The sequence below is a fragment of the Chiroxiphia lanceolata genome, chromosome 16, assembly GCF_009829145.1.
Source record: "Chiroxiphia lanceolata isolate bChiLan1 chromosome 16, bChiLan1.pri, whole genome shotgun sequence".
NCBI lineage: Eukaryota > Metazoa > Chordata > Aves > Passeriformes > Pipridae > Chiroxiphia > Chiroxiphia lanceolata.
In genome coordinates this window covers 5141036-5163507 of record NC_045652.1, presented here as the reverse complement: position 1 = coordinate 5163507, position 22472 = coordinate 5141036, and the positions used below count along the sequence as shown (strand labels likewise).

The following is a 22472-nucleotide window of genomic DNA, read 5'->3' as shown; positions in this document are numbered from 1 at the left end:
GAAGCCTGTTTGAAATTCATGGGGGCACGTTCATCTGTTCCTCAGCTGCTCCAAACCCATTTACCAGGAACAATTAAGCCATTTGGAAACGGCAGCACAAGCTGCACAGGGCAATCACTGCACAAGGTTTCACAAAGTGGGTTTGAGGAACAGGGAGCTAAAGGCAAATTCCTTCCTTTTTCTACCGTTTTCTTTTGCTTGGCTTTCCTAGGATACACAGCAAGGGTATCCTCATGCCATGTGTCAATTGTTGTGAAATTTAATACATATCTAACTCTCTCCTAGTCCTGTTTGCTTGGATCCATCTGGATGTGAACCAGCACAAGGCTTGCTGGCATTGTGAGCTGTGCAAGGGCTGCAGGAGGGTGTAAGGGCTGCAGCAGCCCCTGTCCTGGAGCTCTGCTGTCCTGCAGTGGTGGAGGACACGTCCCCTCTCTTGGGGGCCCAGGGCAGCACCAGCACTGTGCCTGAATGCAAACCCACCCTTTCCACACCCAGCCTGCCCTGGCATCCCCGAGGTGAGCTGGCACAGACAGTTTGCAGGGAGGGTGTCTCTCGAAGAGGTGAGAAGGCTCTTCAGTTCACAGCTCAGCGTGCTTTGACACTGCACTTTCTGCATCTGTCTTTTAACAGGGGAAGAAACTGCAAATTGAGAGATCAAGTCAGCTGTGGTTCCTGTGACTAAAACAAAAGGACAGTGTTGAAAAGTCTGGCAGTACTGAGATATCTGCACTGGGATTGTTAAAGAGGGGTAAGTCTCCTGCTTTGCAGTGTCCATGAACAAGCAACTTTAATGACTTAGGTGATGCAGTTCAAGTATTTTACTTCTAAAATCAGCTCAAGGAGATCCCAGAGTCTGAAACAGCCCCGTAATTTCACAAAGAAATATGAGTGAGGTGGAAGATGGTCTAGGTTGTCATGCATTAAACGTAACCATGTCCCTCCTTAGACTGCATTTGAGGAAGAATGGGGCAATGTGATGTCATCAATGTACCTGCACAAAAAGATCCAATGTTTTCAGCACTGCCTGCTTGAAAATGAACCACTCCACCCTGCTTGGGGAGATGGGGAATGTCCACATTCAACAGATCAAAGCAGGAAAAAAATTGAATGAGTTCACCAGTTGTTATTGACAGAGCACAGGGTGACGTTAGAAATCCTGACTTACTGCTTTAGCCAACTAAATGTAGTAAACAACAACGTAAATAAAGAGGCCTGCCTGCATGTTGATGTGTTTAACTGCAATTCTCTTGGTCCCAGGAGCAGAGTTAAGAGTTCAGTATAGACTACACAGTTATGAAAGCCTGAGTGCACATAATGAAATACAACAGGTCCTTTTACTTCAACAGGGCTTTTTTCCAAGGTATAGTTCTGAAACAAATTTGAATTAGCTCATAACAGCATTTGTAGAAGTTTGTAAGAGTAATACCAAGAATTTCTAGCCATAGTTAGACCAAAGCTATCTCAAATCATCACAGGAATAGAAAAGTCCTGTTAAGAGGGAGTTGCAAGAAAATTCACATCTAGTGTTTATATAAGGCTGGCACTAGATTTTCCACCTAGTATCTATACCAACCCAGCACAAACCACAGCTGAAACCCTCTTCAAGAAGACTTCAAGAAGAGCAGTACCTGGCACCACCCTCATAAGAGGGCACAGAAAAGAGAAAGAAGCTGCTCTTCCCCCACCTTGGTCAAGCAAAGGCCCCAGCCCGGCGAGCCTGTGATTGCAGAGCACAGCTCACCAAGGAACACCAGCAACAAAACAACGGCAGGGACCTGCAAATGGAAACGTGGATCTACCACCAAAATGGATTTTGCAAAAAAAACCAAACAACCCACTTCACAAGCTGACAGGCTGCTTATGCCTCTAATAATCTTAATGGCTTTGTGTAGAACAGGATGTAATTGGAAACTCCATGATTGTACTTAAGTTGTCAAGGACACAGTTGTCATAGTTACAAGTAAAGCTCAAGTGTCGGTTATTCAGGGTTGGCTATTTACTTATTGACACCAACAGAATCGGACACTCCCACTAGTCTTCAGAAGAACAGAAATAGGAAGACTGGTTTTGTCCTTCAAGTCTTGACAAAACAGTAATTATTGCACACAAAAGCATAATAAACTGGTGGTTTTTTGCACAGCTCCCTTCTCTCACTCCACATGCAGCTGGCATTCCAGTCAGTCTGCTCTGAACACTGCAGCACAAGCCTAAAACAAGATGTACTTGTTTAGCAAAGGAAACCTCACACCTACAGCTTGTTAGTAAGGTCCAGAATCCATCACAACACAGCAATCCTTACCTGCCTCATGGGACCTGCAATCGGGTCAGTGTTGAACCAACAGCAAAGCCAGAACACAAACCTTCAGTTCTTCCATCAAGTTTTAAAACTTATTTACAGTAAGAAGTGTCATAACATTCATGTGTCCAGGTTCTCCTCCTCTTGTGTCCCCTAGGCAGGGTTTGGTGGTTGCATATATGTTTTTCTTTTTTCTAAACAAAAAAAAAAAACCCAAACCAACAAAAGAACAAAAATCTTTTTGCTGTTGTCCCTCTTATCCCTCTCTCCAACAAATATTGGGCCAAGGAAAGACTCTCAGTCCATGAACCAAAGACTCTCAGTCCATGAACCAATGAATATAAACAGGTAGGAATGCTGTGACTGTGGTACACGAGGATTCAGGTGACCCACTAAACTTTTGAGCAGCTCATTTATGATTCAAAACCTATTGGAACAGCTAAGGTGGGATGAGACATGCCTACGACTTCCCTGTGAAAGAAATACACTGTCTCAGGAAAAGAAAAAATTGGATTGAAAAAGCATCTGTTAGAAACTGGGCAAGCCCCAGATGCAAAGCCAAAAATACCTACATAAATAGCATAATGGTACATAAATGCTGGTAAAAAAACAAGTACAACTGAACCTATGTTAGCTGAAAAATTCTAAATTTTTCTAAGTAATTTCTTAACAGTTTCCCCTGAAAAAACCTGCACTTTGATATTTCAGTGAACTTTACCAGTGAACCTCTCTTCACTTCAAGCCTGCACATTTTGAACCCCTTATTTTAAATGCAGATGGCAAAAACATATCCAAACCATTTCTGTTCATTTCCACACATTTCTCCACACCAAAACATCCCAGCTCCCAATGGGTTATGGCACAGCTGTGCTTTTCAGATGAGTTGCTCCACAAGCCTTCTGTAGTTTTGAAAAAACTGAAGCATTGCAAAATACCCTCAAGTGGAGTTTCCAAGAAAATTCAGTTTTATTTCTTGTAAGATTTTATTCCTCAGCATCCTACTGCTGTCTCTTCAGAGGTCAGGAAAACAGATAAATAGCACCGAATAAAAGCACCATTTCTTTTTCTGTGCCCTAAGGCATAAAATAGCTCACTTGGAGGCAGCCTGCACCAAACCAAGGGAAACGTCTTAAGCCGGAGAGTGTGCTCTGGTTTCTCAAGGTGACCCCCATTCCAGCTGAGGACAGAGGGAAGCAGATGCATGCAGATTTCTCTTAAGGGGATCCAGCAAACAAACTGGGAATAGCTATCCGTGTTTATCCACGACAGGGACACTGTAACACGACATACAACTGCACATACAGACACACATTCCCCTGCGGACAGAGAGCTCGGCCGGAGTCTGTGCCCACCCCGACGCGCACGGCAAAGGCACTTACAGCACTTGGATGCAAACTCCCCGCAGCCAGCCCTGCTTGGAAGTGCTGCTCCCTCCTTTCCTTCAGCTCAGCTCAGCTGCTGTCGGCTCCACTCGTGAGGAATGTCATCGCTGCCCGCTCCTGCCAGCTCCCGAGCGCGACTGCCGGTAGCGAGGCCGGGCATCACCCAGAGGGAGCCCGGAGCTGCAGCCCTGCAGCGGAGCTGCGGGGGATGCCCCACTTAATGAAGGTTAATGAAACCAGCTCCTGCTCAGCCACAGCCGGCGCACAGGAGCACCCGACTCGCCTCAAAACGAGAGCATCTGCCTCTGGCATGTGGGTGTAGCCCGTCAGCTCGGACCCCTGGGAGTGCGAGTTCACCTGAAAGCCTCCTTGGCAGGTTTCTGAAAACATATTCCAGAGACGCAGAGCCAGAACTGCATTAACGTTTGAAACGGCTCCTCAGCTTTCAACAATCGTGGAAGTTGAAGAACACGTCATGTCCCTAAACCCCTTGATTTTACTCTAGTTTGTAAATATCCCGAGGGTGACACGCGGGCACACATAAAATAACCACGCTTTGGTTCGTTCCCCTCAGGTCGTGCGCAGGCAGCGCGACAACCAGCACACATCCCAACGCCACCTCCTGCTGCGCTGATGGACACGGGAATGGGGAGACGCAGACACCCACGGGGAATACCAGCAGCCTCCCTTCAGGCCCAGGGAGGCAGGGAAAGCGAGCACGGGGTGCCATGGCCGAGGCTGGGATCCATGGCCGGGTTGCCATGGTGCTGGGGGGCAAGGGGGAAGATGCGCCAGAGCGCAGGAAAAGGCTGAGCTGCTTCAGATTTAAATCCCTGTGACAGTGTCTCGGCCGAGCCATTGCACGGTTGCTGTGGCAACCGACGAGTGAAAAATCACAGCGGAAATCTGTAATTATTACAGGCGAGGTGGTGACTTACCCACTTCAGTAATCAGGGCATTAAAACGGCTCGAGAAGAGGAGGGGGAGGTCCGTGCCCCCCAACAGGCAGGGCTGCACTGCCACAGGGAGCCAGGCACGAGATGAGAGCTGTGGGTCCTGCTTTGGGCTCTGTCTCCCACAGGCTCCAGCTGTGGGATGTGACATTCGGGCAGGATGCTCTCCTAAGCACAGGGTCTGGCACCTCCTGAGGGGCTGTGACCGGAGCTCCTGCACCCCTGTGCTGCAAGGGGGGAGATGAGGGAGCAGCTGGAGTGAGCCCCAGACTCGTGCTGCCTGATCCAGCACGAGCAGAGTCAGGCACAAGGAAGGGTCTAAGACAGGCAGAGGCAAGGACAGACATCAGAAGGACAGAAGATGCAATGCCTCCAGGAAGCAGGTAAGGACCCCAGCAACTGACTCCAGTTTGTGCTGCTCTTACAGCACCACACTTTCTTCCTCCCCTTCTCCCTAACAGCAGCAGTATTTGTTTGGTTGGGGTGGATGTTGTGCTGATTACTGTGCTGACACAGGAACCAGGAGGGACGGAAAGTCGTTCAGGCAGCCCAAACACGCCCTGCAGCCTCTCCACTGTAACATTACCTGACACAGGTAGTTCACACACCAACACATGCAGTGCCAGCATCCACAGAACCTTTTACATCCGTTGCAGGAGTACAAGGTTTAAAGTCACCATGTACTTCTCCAGAGCTTTTCTACCCAAAATGCACAACTGATGAGCATCCAGACAAACTGCTAAGGAAAATGCTGTTAACACCAACAAGGAAGAGAATCAGACGTGGCTAATCCTGTTCTGGTACCCTTCTCCTTCACTGTAGGACTGTAGCCTGGGATCCCATGTGAGTAGTAGCAACTGCCAAGAAAGAAGCCCAGATTGCAGTTGTTTATAAGACAGATCCCATACTACTCCTAAGTAACAGGCTGTTGATTTGATCCAAAATAAGGACTAAAGCTGATCCCTCACCTTCTTCATAGTTTAAAATCTGACTGCAAATGACACATTTAAACTGGTCTGTGCTGGTTACCAGTCATTAGAACAAACTGCTGCCTCTAAACTGAACCTGTTAACCAGCTAATCTACCACAGAAAGTGCATTAACAGATGGTTAATGCAGGGACACACCACAAAGCAGAGGAGGAAGGACTTAGAACAGTTGTAGGTACTTACACTCATCATTTATAAAACACTGGATCCAACAGCAATGCCTTGTATCAGTGATTTATTACTACACTTCTTCAGTGAATAATCAGGATCACAGCTCCAAAGGATGCACTCTGGGGAGACTGAGGTATGACAAAGAAACTCTTGTGCCTCTGCTGAGTGCTGCTTTAGATGATGTGAAGCTAAATTCATTAAACAAAATTATGCTGGATGAAAAGTACTCCTTGCTGCTAAGTGCTAACAATTTATATGGTAACATTATCCAGAGACTCCAGCCAGCATCGTGCCCCATCATGCTAAGCCATGTCATGTCCAACTGCCTGGAAACTCATCCCCCAGAGAGACAGTAATTCAGTAGTAGACTTTTATGTGTAGTGGATTTTTTTTGCTTTAATCCTTGCAACAAATGGCTTGACACCAAACTGCCACCTCCCAGGCAGAACCTAAGTTATTTTTCAGCCCCTCTGCTCCCAGCACAGCCCCTCCATATCCATAATGACCCTGCCTGGAAGGCTGGATGCACAAAGATTATGACAATGAGTCTGTGCAAGCCCTGTTGCAGGGCAAAAAACTTAGAAGTCCCATGTCAGTGATTTTAAGCAACTATAATTACTAAAAACTTATTTAAGATGTATTAAAAATGTACAGTCCACAAAGCTGTGGACTGTAATGAAAAAAAACCCTGGACTTCCACTTGATTAATCAAGAGAATATTGGTAATGAGATCTACTTGAAGAGTCTGCCATCAGAAAGGATGTGGCCAACCACCCACAGTAAGTACACTTTCTGCACTGATATGCAGCTCTCAAAGGAAGACCCACTACACAATCCTTCACTGGTAGAAAGTAATCTCCAGCTTCAGCAGAACCAAAAGCACAACTTTCCATTGTTAGATATATTTTTCTGTATCAGTACTACATACATCCTCCTGAAATACATTATGATACTGCAAGGCAAAATGGGGATCAGATTTTGGCCAGGCTGGTCCACAAGGCCAAGTAAAAGCACAAGGTAAATATAAAGGATATTTTGTTTTTATGGAAAATATTGTGAGGTGTAACTATGTTATCAACTGCTGCATTTCACTGCAAATGATGGCAAATTCCTCCAGAAGCAATTCTACAGACCTCCTTAACCCCTGCCTCACACTCTAGAAAGAATTTGTTTGGAAAAACAAAGCATTTAAAGCAACACAGCTACAGTACTTGAGAAGAATTCAGTATCCAGAAATAGCAGCTCCAGGGTAGAGACAAGATGTCAAAATCCTAAATGTCATATACTCCTGCAAAAAAATGGGAACAAAACACATTAGTATCCCAAAGCAGAAGGCAAGGCACACCAAGATACTCAGCACCAAGTCCTAGTACTCTTCAAAAAACAGAATTGCCACAAGACTCAACAACAGGGTCTCAGGACCCCAAACTTGCATGAAGAGAAAAAGCAACAGCCCTCTTTGGAGCTGGTTGTGTTTGGAGAAAAAATAAAGCACAAACTGGAGTGTCAGATCAAGTTTTAGGTACTGTGAGCAGTAATTACCAGGTTCAGTTTAAGGTATATTAAAAAATATTTCAATGCAGTTGAAGGAAACAAAGTAAGACTATAAGAATGTTGACCCCAAGTTAATTATAAAAATCTGAGCAAATGATTTGGAGGCAGAAGGATAAGAGTCTTATTTGGCCAAAGAGGATTACCATGAAGGGCAAAACAGAAAATAAAAGGGACAACTGTGATTGCTTAGCTTTGCAGGAAACCCATCACACTGCAGCTTTTCCAACCTGTGGCTGGTCAGAAGACTGCTTCCTACCCTAGCACATCCAATAACACTACACTCAGTGTACAGAGGCAGTATTTCCTTTGTAAAAGAAGTAAAAAGCCTCAAGAACAGAGTTCATGAGTGGAATTCACCACAATCAATACCCCTGACTCCAGGGATTTCATCTGGTGGGCAGATGCCCTGATTAAAAAAGTCAGAGGTTGTGAGTGTGCGAGGGCACAGCTGAGCTGCACCCACACCACTCACTAACCAGGAACTAGAACAACTTCCACTGACACAGGGAGAGGGGGATCACCCCCCTCTGGCCTTCAGATGTCAACTGCTTTAATTCCCATTGAACATCAGAAAGTCACATTCAGAAGAAGAAGGAAAGGGATACAGGATTGAAGCACAATTACCATGAAATTCTACTATTCAAAAGTCCTATTATTGCCTGTTAATTCAGGCAATAGGTAAAAAAGAACAGCAATTGGGCTGCTTTCAAAACAGTTTAGAAAACACAGTTACCTACACAGTGTTAAAACACTCTGTGACTAAGTTCCCTAGTATGTTTAGAAAATTATTTTTGGGCTCCAGATGGAGAAGGAAACTAGCGCCAACCTGATTCAGCAAGATATGTATTTCTCAAGTGGTCCCTCTTCCTTTGCTGGGCTCATTCAAAAAAATTAGAGTTGTGAATGAGCTAAAGCACTCTGCTGAATTAAAGGCAAGGTAGAAAAACTGGTAACTGGGAGACACACTGAAGGTTCCCAAAATCTGAAAGTTACTCACTAGGGAAAAATCCACAAGGCTGCTGCATAAACTGCACTTATTTATTTTTTATATATTGCCTGTTTGACAAAACTAATTGTAACATTTCACACAAGTACTAAATACCTGGACACAAATTTGAGGAGATAAATTAGACTTTAATAAGTGTGCTAATGGCTAAACTAATTGGTAAAGTCTCTTTGAGGTACCTCTCTACTGCACCCTCCACTCTCGGGGTAACACTGACACCCACGTTAAGAGACTGAGTGCTGTTCCTTCAGTCTGGTACATACAAGCCATGAATCACATCAGAGTGAAGATTCCATGAGAACAGGTAGTTAAAAAGCATTGGCAAGTTTTGGGAAGGCTCCTAGATCTGAACAAATCTTTATAAAAGTTCCACCGTGAGTTGGGCAAGTCCAGCTTAGCTGCTGGAGTCAGAAAAGAGGGACTTGGAGCCAAGAAACTTTTGGGGGAATCCTTGTGTAGCTGATGCTCAGAGAGGCTGCACAAATTGAGAGTGGGAACAGAAAAGCCCAGGATATTATGTTAGCTGCTTCTGGAATCACAGAAGATACCTACGAATTGCATTTAATAAAGGAGAAGGCCCACTGGACTGGAACTAGAGACACATTAAAAGCAGGAATGGAAAATAACTGACTTTTAAAGACTTGGGAGCGAACCCATTCCAGAATATTCTCTTGCACCCACACTCCAAGCATGTTTTGAAACCTTGTGAAAAGTATCCAAAGCCAGCATCTGTGTCACCACCCACTGACCCATATCACCATGACTGACCCGTGTCACCACACACCTCAGCTCCTGCACCAGCGTTTCAGAGCAGCTCTGTGCTGGCTCTATCCATTTCCAGCAGCCAAGAGGGACACTGGACATCCTGCAGCTCCCCAAATATCCCATAAGGCACATTCATGGGTGCTGCAAAGAAATATCCCTTGGCTGTAAAGATGAATGTGAAGTAATAACTCAGCTGGCAATACCACTAGCCTTAGAATGGTGGGACAGGTAGGAAATGGTGCTTTCTGTCAAATACCCCAAAAACACTGGACCAGGAGCAGAGAAAAGCATTTACTGGTGCAGTGGTATGGGGTGCAGCCACTCCCTCTTTTGGCACTGTCAACCAGCCTGCCCCTGTAATGACAATACTGCCACGAAGGCACTAATAAACACTGAGAATGGCTGCTGCAGTAAAACAAGATCAAGGACAGTCTATTGCTGGTGTAATTTTAAGCAGCTCCCTGAAGTTACTCCAGGATGAACACAATCAGTACGGAACAAGGAGCTGGTAGTTAGGTTAAACAGCTTGTTTATTTATTTAACAAAAACCTCTTGTGGGAAATGTTTATCTTCCTAAGGATAGCTCGTGAAAGTGAGCAGCACCAGCACAGTGGGACAGCAAGCACTTCCCTTCAGAGCACTGCCCTCGCTGGTGCTTACCCTCTCCACAGAGCACTGTCATAGGGGCTCAGAAAAACGGCAGATTTTTCTTCTCCTTCCTAAAATCAGTTTCACCAAATGGGTGCAACTGCAGGATTTATCATCAGTGGTCAGATAATTCTTTACAGAAGATACAACATCACGTGCTTTGTCAGCCTTTAGAACACAGAGTCAGTATTATCTTAAGCTGCCCCTTTTCCCTCTTTGCTGTTAACTAGTGACAGTAGCTGAAAGAGATAATCAGAGGTTGGAGTTTCGCAACAGATGAGAAGAATGTGGCTGCAAGCCTGCAAATCTTGCTCACCAGCCAGAGCAGAGGATCAGTTATGCAAGGCTGCATGTGGATTTTGACCAGATGTAACAAACAGTCCCTTTCTCCTCTCTTTACCATTTGGAACAATAAAACTGGAGCTGTGAGCCACTTCCTACCATTTATCAGATCACTCTGGAAGCTGATTTTCTCTGCCTATTTTCTGGAAAATAAATAAATAAATTGCACTTTCTGCAAGCGTTGCATCCAGAAATGATGTACTGTGTGACACCACCAACCTTGGGTTTGCAGGGATAGTAGCACCTTCTTGGCCTCTTTTCTGAAGAATTCCACTTTCATCCAGCTCTCCTGTCACCTGCATGGCTCGTCTCCCATCCACACTACAGAGATTCCTAATTTGGAGAAGAAACATCACCAAACCCTTCACAGTGTCCAGTGTAGTCACAAGTTGAGCTCAGAGAAAATGAGGTAAGCCAGTGAAAGGAAACAACTGAGCACTGTGAGGAAGGAGAGCTCCATCCAGAGTAGCCATCACACTTGACTCACTGTTGAAACATCACCTACCCATGGAACCCAAGGTCATCATCAGTCCCACCATTTTGATCTAACAAAGTCCCATTACACCAAAATCTATGGAGAAGTAAAACTACAGACTCTAAATTCATACACAATCTGGTAATGGTCCAATTTTTATGAATAAATTAACAGCAGGAATCTTACAGCCTACATCAGAAGAGGTGTTTTCCAATCACCTTCTTGGGCTAGAAAAAAGAATATTACCGATGAGAAATTAAACAAGTGGTAACTGATCTCCTGTTAATTCCAAAAGGAACTGGAATTTTGGATTTCATTATTGAAAGAAGAAAAGGACAAGATTTGTCAGCTACACACAGTGAGACACAGATTGTTGCTGGAATCAGTAAAATCCTTCCTAGTCAAAGGCTCCATAATATCCTGAATCCAGCCCCTAGCATTGCTTGTCATTGTCTTCATTTGCCTCTATTCCCTGCCTTTGTAACACCAACTAGCTTTTCTTCTGCTTGTCTTCAGCTGTTTTTCACAGCACCCAGGACAGAAGCATCATGTTACAGCAGATACGGCAGCCCCTCACAACACCCAGAGCCCAAACCGTGGAACAAATGGAAGATTTTCACCCCTGTAACTCATTACCTGGTAAAACCACCCTAAAAAGGAGTGTGGAGTTCATCTGAGCCCAGCACATCCTCTGCTTTGCTACCTCCACCAGCACACTCTGATTGTGTAATCCTACTTCTCTCTCCAGGAAGCTGCATTGCAGCAATAGCTGTGGAGCAAAAAACAAGGTTTGCTTTATACTGGAGCTGAGAGGAGAGAACACAGCAGTGAATGGCAGCACAGTCCATACAGGTAAAACACATCCCTCACACCTGCAGCACAGTCCATACAGGTAAAACACATCCCTCACACCTGCAGCACAGTCCATACAGGTAAAACACATCCCTCACACCTGCAGCACAGTCCATACAGGTAAAACACATCCCTCACCCTGCAGCACAGTCCATACAGGTAAAACACATCCCTCACCCTGCAGCACAGTCCACACAGGTAAAACACATCCCTCACACCTGCAGCACAGCCCATACAGGAAACACATCCCTCACACCTGCAGCACAGTCCATACAGGTAAAACACATCCCTCACACCTGCAGCACAGTCCACACAGGTAAAACACATCCCTCACCCTGCAGCACAGTCCATACAGGTAAAACACATCCCTCACACCTGCAGCACAGCCCATACAGGTAAAACACATCTCTCACACCTGCAGATGGTCCCTAGAGGAGAACCACATCCCTCCCACCTGCCATGGGGGACCATCGCTGTCCTTGTGCTCAGCTTTTCCTGAAGTGATGCAGTTGTCAAGGATGGAGGAGTCAAGGCCTCCAGCTTGTCCACAGCACCCTGTGGCAGGATTAAGCTCTGGCCTGTTGCCATGAAGCATCTTATGCCTGAAATCTGTCCCGTTATGCCAGAGCAGTCTAGTTTGGTTTCTAACAGCTTTTTAACCTGCCACGTTCTCCAATTCCCACCGAGGCCATCATTTATATAATCAGATTTATACAGTAAGCTGTTAAAAATTCTTTAATACAAACTTGCTCCCTCCATCCTACTGCCAGTGTCCTGATTTTTTTGGGTGTACCTCACAAGACTGGTATCAAGCAAGCACCTGGTGAAAAATATGTCATTCATGACAGATGTGGAAAGAGAAATGTCAGAGAGGAACAAGATGGTTGGTTCCCATTATTTGACATCTGACATGAAGAGGACAGACAGATTGGCAGGAAACACAATACAAACAGAAAAAATATGACTGCTAATAGCTTACACCAAGCTTATTTAAAATACTCAATTTTCATGTTATTTACATTATTTATTCACATTTTTGTATTACTGCCAGACCAATCAAAACATATGAGTTGATTTCAGTTGTTTGCTGTCAAGGGATGCTGCCAAGAACCTCCACACACTCCATCTTTTGTTAAAAGAGGCAGTCAAAATTGGCATGCTGTGGTGATGCTCATAGTCTTTAATCAAGATTGAGCTTGATGAGTTACAGAATGAGGGATATTATTATTTCCTTTCCCTGCAAACCAATTTTTTCCCTGTTTTCCTCAGTGGCCTCTGTAAGTCTATGTTCTCCCATCGCTTCATTCAGAAAGGAAAACTGCTGGAAGGGCAAGAGGTGACATCTCTTGTGAAAAAATCTGTAGGGTTGTTCATATGCTGGGGAGGAAAAGGAAGAGGAAGGGTTGATTTAATACCAAGACTACAGGCTACAAAGCTAGCATGAAATCATCCAGCACTGGGGCACAGATTTCCATAAGGAACTTGCTGCCTTGTGCTTTGCCCAGTACGAGGCTCACAGATGGAAGCCGGATACTTTAAAATTGAGCCAAACATCAAAAATAGGACATCATGAAAACATCATCACTAATTTATGTCTTCTACCAGCACCCACTGTTCTGTTCTGTGAGAAACCAGTGATGAAACCAAGGTTACAAGGGGAGGGGAGGAAAAAAAAACCCCATGAAAAAACCCCAATACCCCAGCAAACAACTAGAAAGAAAACCTTGTGCTGGCAATCCACAGCTTGGTAACACCTTTCCACTTTTCCCATAAACATATCACAGTGCTTTCTAGCCATCCAGCTGACCCACAGGTAACCTGTGTGCTCCAGGCTGAGCCGCCAGCAGGCAGGACAGCACCACTCCTCACTGTTTCCCTAAGTTTCTTCTATCCCCCTTCCAGCCTCCCTTTCCACACGAGCAGGTCTTTTACCCACCAGGCCAGTCTATGTTCTGCTGTGCCTCCCACAGAGCTATAATGGTCTTCTAGACAAAAGGATTTGTTTTTAGAGCTGACAGGTAGGATTAAGAGTCCTTGAAACAGATCTGAGACACCATAAACACAAGGGCAGGAAAGCTGTGTGGGAGGAGCGGTGGAAAGGGAGAGTACATCACGCTGATACTGCAGGCAGGCAAAAGGCTTCAGGAGAGAAAATCTGGTGCTCGTGACATGCAGATGACAAAGGAGATGAAAGGAAGGGTGAGAAAGACATGGTGATCCACGTATCCAAGCTCCCAAACATGGCTGGTACAGCTGGGAAAGCGGCACCATCGGTGGGGAACAGAGGAGACCTTGACACGGGAACCTGAACCCAAATCTCTGCTGACCCAGCAAAAAGGGAGTCAGCACAAAATAGGAATGTGCTATACACCAAAGGAAGCACATGCAGGTTTCTCCCACAACAGCAGTCTCCTCCTGAGGCAAAGGGACAGCTTCCTGCTGGGAAGGCCACATCTCAGGGATGCTCTCCCAACACCGTTGCCCTTGTGTGGAGGCTTCCAACACCAGCCCGTGCTTGCCAAGCTGGGCTAGGAAAGGGCACATTGTCATGCCCCAAACAGGCCAAGGCTAGATTGGATTCCACCAGTGTATTTCAGCAGGTGCCAGGTAAGGATTGCTCAGTCTCTTTGCTGTTATCCAGCCAATTTTCAAGGTACACCAGGTTTCAAACTTCAAGCATTTTGAGGACATTGCTAAAAAAGTTCCTAAGTAATACAGAATTACATACGGATGCAACAGTTGCAAAGCAATGTATTTTAATTTGTAAAATTAAAACTGAACTTTGTTTGGAGATGGCAAGGGAAATTCATTCGGGAATAAGGGATATTTTAAAGTGTTTGAGATAAGGAAAGCTGGAGACAGGTTTAGAAGTTGTTTTACTCTCAAAATTACAGCTGTTCAGCTAAACTAGTAAGTTTGGCACTTCATCCTGTCACCTGGAGTGCACTTGAGATATACTGAGTTTTTAGATGAATCCTTTAGCAAGCTGCAGTACTACCTCCAGAAACACCATCAGAATTAGATTTTAGTGTTTAGACTACCAAGTTTCACAAGAATCACAAGAAGGCAAACACTCTCTGCCAATGCCAAGTTGCATTTCAGCAAAACCATAAAATCTAAACAGGAAACTCACCGAGTCTGAAGCTTTATTGCCTTTAAAGTGCCTTACACCTTGGCACAGAATATTATATAGTACACTCCCTTCAGACAGTGCCTCAAATAAGAGTTTGATACAATATAAGCCCTCATCTACACAAATATTTTATTTCTTCTGTTGAAATTGAGATTCACTAAAATAATGGCAGAGAAGACAGTACAAAGGGGCATTGCTTAAGTATGAAGAACTAAGTTCATATTTCTTCAAGCTGTCAGCATTCTCTTACTAAAGGCAGTATTTTAGTTGAGTGGCTTTAGTGCTTTCTCAAAAGTAGATGTTCCTTCACTGGACAACAAGAGAGACAACCTTTTTCTGCAACACATAAGCAAGGTTCCTACCTCATTCTTCTGCTAAATTTCTAGTACTTGCTAACTATGGGAAAATAAAGATATTTTGTGAAAGGAAAGTAAGATATTTTGTGAAAGTACAAACAATCTAATACAAGGCTGCAGTACAGAATCCTACTCCCACAGATCAGAGGAGAGCCTGAAAGCCACAGAAATAGTTTACAACAATATTCTCTGTTTTATACACTCTGCATGCTTTGGAAAAACCCCCAGAATACTGCTGTTTTTGCACAAACACCATATGACTAAGAAAATATCACTGTTTTCCTGGCCAATAACTGTCATTTCAGACAACAGGACTGCGATCTGATAAAACAGATCCCAAAATTCAAAAACCAAGAGGGGACAGAGATGGATGGCTTTCAAGGCTGAGAGAATTATCTGCTTTTAGTTGGTAGCAGCTCTGACCCCTAAGGCAACCTCTTCTGTACATAAAGAAAAGAAATTTGAAAGCAGATCAGTCTGGAACAAGAACAGGGTGTTTTCAGCCCCTGGAAAAATAAATCTGTTACATAACTTTTAAAGCATATCCATCCTTCCATAGGCAACAGGCCCACAGTGATAATTATCTTTGTGGTGGATTCCCAGTCTTTTCAGCTGCAGTGCTCCTGATGTGTCATTTTTGCATCACTTACCTGTGCTTTCACAGCTCCCCACACATCAGTACCAGCTGCTTTTCTTCTGATGGAATCCAGCCCTTTTCTATTACTTACTCTTTCAAATGGGATAAGATACCTCACTATTTGATTCAGACTTGTCATTATGCCTGAAAAACTCTTAAGACCTCATAAAGAACTGTAAAAGAAAAGCAGGCACTACCAGAAAAGCCTGCTTGAACAGAAATGGTGCACAGAGATGGACAAGTTGCCACATACAAGGAGGAATGAAATGGTCTTTGAAAATAGTAAGGAGGAGAAACGTCTTACACGAAATATGAGAATTACTCCATCAAGATCTATTCCCTTCTCCTCCCTGCTCCCTCTCACAAAGGCAAAGCCAAGAGCAAAGGAGATTCATCCAAGTTCAGAGTCCCCATTTGATCTAAAGTTTCTGGTATACAGCCAATCCAGTAAGATTTAAAGATACAATTGGGTTGTATCTTTGCAACAGAGATACAACATTGAATGCTATATTATTCATATAGTATATACTTGTATCACCACTCAACAGCCCTTTTCTGAGACACTTCCACAAGCTGTCTTCATTTGGACAAGAAAAAAGTTGAATTTAATTTGTGCTTGAAACAGCTTAACATTTTTTAAAGCATTTCTGGAATAGACTCTCAATCCTAGAAGTCATAAAATGAAGCTAGGAAGCCAAGAACCAGATCCAATTTATCCTAGAACAGCTGTGACACCTTCCTAATTCTGTGACCCTCAATGTTACAATCACTGAAAGTACAAAGTTAAGCAGCAGTAGAGGCACATGTCATGAGGTGACCTGAGCTGTTTTTATCCAGGCCCAGCAATCAGAGCACAAGCCCAGGGCAGGAGTTGTCCCTGTCATACCTGGCAGGGCTGGGATCTGTGCAGCTGAACCTGCACACACAGGCACCTACTGCTGGGCTGCTGCCCACTGCACCTGTGGGGGACACAAGGCATGGTATAAACTGCTCTCAAGCACCACACCAACCAGAGAGGGCAAGGGGAATCACCTGGAGAGCTCTAAGGTGATGGCGGGGGCAGCAAGAACTGGTTTGAGTGTGTACACACATGGCTGGCAAGCATCTGAATTCCTGTCTGCTTCTGCAAGAATTCAGATCAGGATGTTCTCCTTTCCCAATGACAGCACAGCTGTCAGCAGGACACCTTCTGATTTGCCTGGTGTTTATTTGCATGCTGTGCTTGCTTACTGCCTCCTGGGCATAAATATCCAATTTTATCCACTTATTTCAGTTTATTTTGTGTCTGAATGCACAAGACATCTCACAGTACAGTATGCCTCTAAGGCTGTTATTTGTCAGAAGACTAAAGGTCTAATAAAAGATGCATAAAACAGTTGTATTGCATTTTCCCCCACGCATTTTACAAGTGGTCAGCTCATCTCATAACACCGTACACTTACAGACTGAGCTCTCCTTTATCTGCAGATGTCTGCATCACTGTCTTCTGCACTCCAGATTGTCCAAGAGGTACCACACAGACAGACTGCAGACACAGAACACCTGAACACTGATTCTGAGTCCAAAAGGCTACCCAGCAGGTAACTTGCAGTAACAGCTTTCTTTCCCTGTATCTATTCCAGTTTCCCCATCTGTACAGTCACTCCAGTGACACTGATCTCACTGAGAAGTGCTTTAAACACTAAGGATGAGAAACACTACAAGATCCAGATATTACCCCTTTGCTGTGCTTCAGTATGGTGAGCTATGACCCATCAGTGACCTCCAAGCCTGCACTTGTAACTCCAGTCAGAGAAGACAAACTGCCTCCCAGACACAATTTGTCCAATATTGATATTACAGTAAAAACAATTACAGTAAAAAAACCCCAACAAAACAATGCAACAAGAACTGCAAAAATACCAAATCAATTTATAACACAACAACCAGATTGTAACAGGATTCAATAGGTAATTTCCTTCCTGAAGAGCTTCCAAAAGGTAACCCTTTTATACCAGTTGGTTTTCAACCTTTATCAAATTCCTTGTGCCAAACTATAGGAGCAAAGATCCTTTTAAGAACCCACACCCATCATGTGTGCCTTTGAACTGCAGGGCAAAATCCAGTACCATTCATTACTGATTACAAAATTACTTGGAAATCTCCCACAGCAGTTCAGTTTCTCTGTGCATCATTCCCTTTATTATATTCCATAAACAGAGAAGGGGAATCACAGAGGCAAAAGCCAAGCCGGGAAAAGGCAAAGCTCTGGCTGAACAGCCCCACGCTGCTTTAAGCACAAATGACGGCAAGGGAACTGAAACCAGGGATGCCTCAAGGCAAAGCCTGAGCAAGCCCCAGCTGGAGAACAGGAGACCGAAAAGAACCTCAGCTGAGGTGCAGCACCAGGCCTCCACTAACACCATTACTCAGCTGCCTGCAGCACCTCAGCGAGGCGACAGCTGCACGCAGAGTCAGCCCCGCTCTCCCCGCGTACGCAGCTGGTTTTCTCACGGGTTCTGTGCCCTCGCCTTCCTTTTTCCCCCTTTCCCCGCCGCAGGTCCGTGCCGGGGCCCACCCGCTGCCCGGGCACAGAGCATCACGAACCCGCCTCCTGCTGCGGCCAAACACACGGGGAAAACAACAACCCCTCCTGCGCTCCGCGGTCCCCCGGGACGGCTGCCGGGATCCAGCACCGCGCTCCGGCCCGGCAGGGCAGGGACGCTCGAGCGGGCAGGACGGCACCAGCCCTGCGGCCCCCGCTCCCTGCACGGTGCCCTGGGGACCGCAAGGGACGGGCATCAGCGAGGGGCTCCCCCGGCAACGCGGGATGGAGGCGGTGAGAGAGGAGGGGGCCCCGCGGGGAGCCCCGCTCCGGGTCCCCGCCGCGCCGGGAGCGCCGCGGGGCGGAGGCAGCCCTCCTTCCCGAGCGCCCCGGCCGCGAACCCGCGCGGTTCCGCCGCTCACCGGGAGGTGCGGGGCTGCCGCGTGTCCCGCGGCGGCCGCGCTCCGCGGCGCTGGTCCGGGATGCGCTGGGATGGTCCCGCCGGGCTGGGATGCGCTGGGATGCGCCGGGATGCGCTGGGATGGCCCCCCGGCCCCGCCGCCGCCCCCCGCCCGGCCCCGCCCCCCGCAGCCAATCGGCGCCGCCGCCCGCGGCCTCGCGCGCCGCGCGGCCAATGGGAGAGCGCGGCCGGGGCTCGGCCCCGGAGGGGCGGGGCCGGCGGGGCTGAGGGAGCGCTGAGGGCACGGCGGGCACGGAGCGAGCCCCGTGGGACGGAGCGAGCCCCGCTGGGGCACGAGCAGCAGATTATCCCTTGGGAAATGGGCTTCCAGCACTGCCCTCCGCCCGCCCCGCTTCCTCCACCTCCTGCGCCGTCGCGCATCCGTTTCCTAACCCTGACGGGAAGCTGTGGCTGCGCTGTTGCAGCTCCGCCTAGACCCGCTGTCCTCTCCGTGATGCCCCGTATTTATTTACCTGGTGCCCCTTGGGACATAGTTAATTTAGCAAACGTAGCAACAGAGAAAGTCTGATGTGGGCTTCTAACTCACAATAGAAATTCAAATTGACCCTAGTAGGATGTCAAACTCCAAATTTAAAACCCAAGCCTTCGTCAACGTTTAAGCCCGACCTAGAACAAACGTGTTTTTCCTGTGGGCAGCAGTGGCTTGTAGTGCTCGATGCACTGCACACAGCAGTGACAGGGCACATGAATCCTTCTCCCCAACACCATGCATGTCCCTACCACTGACACGCTCCAGAACTGGGTGAGATTAAGTTCACAGCAGAGCTGATCCATCAGTAAATCTCTAGCCAGGATTCCATCCTCTCTGAAGACATCAACAAACAACTCTCTCCGCAGTGTGGGAGTGGGACTGCTGACCAGGATAACGCTTAGCAATAGTTTCCCTACAAGCAATAACGAGCCCTTCTGCTCGGTCACTGCTTAATTCATCTACAGCAGACACAAAACTACCCTTGAAACTCCTACCCAATAATAAATATTATTATGTATCTGGTCCACAACAGAACCTATTACAAGCATGTTAAATCGTACCTGGACTCTCATCTCACAGAATTCTAGGTCTCATGCACGATCTTGGTTTTCTCTGAGCATCTGGAGCTGTTCTTTTTCCTGCAAAAACAAATTTGCAGATGATGTTACAGGACCTTTCTCTTCCTGCACACATCACTAAAGACTGGGTCATCTATGCCTCTTTATTACCACTTATCCTGCATAGAACCCTTACATCTGTCAGTTTATTACAGTAAGAAAGATTTAATGGTCCAAAATTGCAAAGAAGGTGGCAGTTTAGCCATTAAGATGGCAGTAAGCCATTTGTAGCAGAAAGGATAACGAAGCACTAAAACAGATTACTGGGAGAAATACAGGATGTCTGTGATGATGATAAGAAGCAAGATTCTCAGGTGAATGTGATTCTGCTTTGAGGGGAAAAACAGAGCAGATAATTTCTTGGTGTCCCTTCTGATCAATCTTCAATGTAAACCTGCTACTGATAACCCATAGAACAAGAACTGAGTCAGGCCATTTCAGAGCTGTAAACTTTACTTTTCTCATGGTATCTTCTGTTCAACTCCCTGTTAACTTTCTTGCCTAATTCATTATATGTACTTCTACTCATCTTTGAGGCAGGAGTTACGTTACTTTTTAATTATTATTAACACCTTACTCATCACTATCTGATGAGCATTCCCTTTGAATATTTGCTCAAGAAGCTTAGAGAATACACTCACTTTGCTGAAGAAGCAAGGGATATTCCTTCTTACCTCCTCTTCCTGCCACCAGTGGGGCTGGCTTAGGCAAGCAATCTGTAAACACACACACACATATGTGGATATTTTGTTACTGTCTTTGGGAGCTGGTATTGTTAAAGAAATTCCGTGTGCCATCTGCTGGGAGAAACCTTCTCTGAGGCAAAGTGCTATACTGGCACAGCTGACAGCCTGAAGAGGCTGTTATTTTTCAGGAGGACCCTTTATTCTGTTAATGCACCACCTTCCAGCACAGATATGCAGGACACACAGAGAGTCAGGGTCAGGATGAGTGCAACAACAGCAGGATGAAATCTGTAAGAGAACACAAGCCTTTGGATACAAAGGCTTGTCACACACCACAACATAGGACAGCCTGGCAACGAGAAGTAGCTCATTTTCAAATCCTCCTACTTGACTTGAACCTACAAAGTTTTCGGGTTATGAGCGCCACGATCACACTGAGGAGGGTGAACTGCATTTTAAAGACAAGTTGCTAAGCATTAAGTAAATAATCCTCAACTTATTTTCAGATTGAAAAACCTCTACAAGTTTATGAGGCAGGGAGCTATCCTTGCCATGTCACAACAAGCAGATACACAGGAATTCAGCATCCACTTTTCAGGAGCAATCTTCAGTTTTCTGTACCCAACACCCAGCAACAACAACTGCCTTTAAAATCAACACCAGCATTTGTTCTGCACAGTCCTGGCAGTCTGACTACAGCTGTGTTCTCAGGCACATGATTGAGGTAAATAAATGCCATGCACTGCTACGTGTTAAGAGTAGACTCACACATAACTCCAAAGTGGATCCAACTATATATTGCCATCAAAATAGTTGGGCTGCTCTCTATAGACCCAGCAACAAATCTCTACTGATGGCCTTGACTGGATCACAGGAGTCAGTTGGATTAGATCTCATTGATCCAGTGGAGAAATACACTTGCAATTAGGTTTCCTTGGAATCAAAAAAATCTGACTCAGATTGCAAAATTGCTATAGCCAACACTAGGGAAGGGGATAATATATAACTAGGATATAAAATAAGCACAATAAGTAAGGAATCTCAAACACACAGAATTATTTCTTCAAGTCTTAAGATGCTGTCCATCAGAATGAAAAAACAAAGCAAGCAAACAAAACAAACCCAGAAATGCAATCATCACAGACAAAGCCCTTAGTTCTCTCTCTGGTGAAAATGGAAAAGGACTGGGACTAGTGGTGGATGTAAAAGTTCACAGAACAGTCAAGTCAATGAACAGACAATCTCATGATAGTTATCTGCTATAAAATTTTGAGATCCAGTTTAAGTCCTGATCTTCTAATGAATGAAAAGTCTCTACCACACACACAAAGTTACATCCATTTTTTCCTAGAATGTTTCCTGAATGTTCCAAACTGCTAGAGGCAGCCTCCTAAAGCTACTGTTAAAAAGTAGGTAATTAAACACCACCTTTTTTCCAGGGTAATTTCCACCTGAAAACTCCACTTCATCTCCAGTACACACATCTGCAAGTCTAGGTGAGAAATGCAGAACCACTCATTCAACCTAAACTGTTACTCCGAAATACAATATTGTTAAACCAGAAAGGAACAGGGTGTTTAACAAACTGTAAAAATGTTTTGACTCAAAGTGTTGTACAGCAGATGGAGCTACAAGTATAGCCCAAGAATAGCCACCTACACTGGAGAACACTCAGTAATGATAAATATAAAGGATGTATCCCAACAAGTGAGTATCTTCAACAACTTTCTACCACAAAATGACACACAGACATTCACAACAAAGCAACTCTCAAAGTTTCACATCAACAAAGACTGAAAAGAAACAAAGGTAATTAGTTAATTTGGTAATTTTTACTTTGACTGTACTCACAGAGAATGTCCATCATCATCTAATAACCTTTCATCTCATTAAAGAACACAAAAAATACGTCTTCATACACACAAACAGGTTATGAAATAATTGACCTAAACCAAATGAACTAAACCAAACATAAAACAGACTTTCAAGAAGTCAACCACGTGCTTCTAATGAATGTTTGCACACTCTCACCAGTCCCAGGCTGGAACAGCTCCAGCTGGAACACTCTCCTAATGCTGAGGAATCCAGTGGGCACAAGGATTTCCGGGACACTGGACATATGGAAAGTGAT

The 22472-nt window shown here is 45.4% G+C and overlaps 1 protein-coding gene across 2 annotated transcripts in view; it reads right to left on the bottom strand.

Moving 5' to 3' along the window:
• The window catches only part of ABAT (4-aminobutyrate aminotransferase), a 53518-nt gene extending 34863 nt beyond the window's left edge, over window positions 1-18655 (bottom strand). Inside the window, exon 1 of one of the 2 annotated variants that reach the window (XM_032704498.1) lies at window positions 18508-18655. The gene's annotated coding sequence lies outside the window, so the exon portion shown is untranslated. Of the gene's footprint in view, window positions 1-3678; window positions 3974-18507 lie in introns of those variants that run through there. The other variant, XM_032704499.1, reaches the window with a different exon arrangement.
• Between the last annotated feature and the right edge of the window lie 3817 nt (window positions 18656-22472).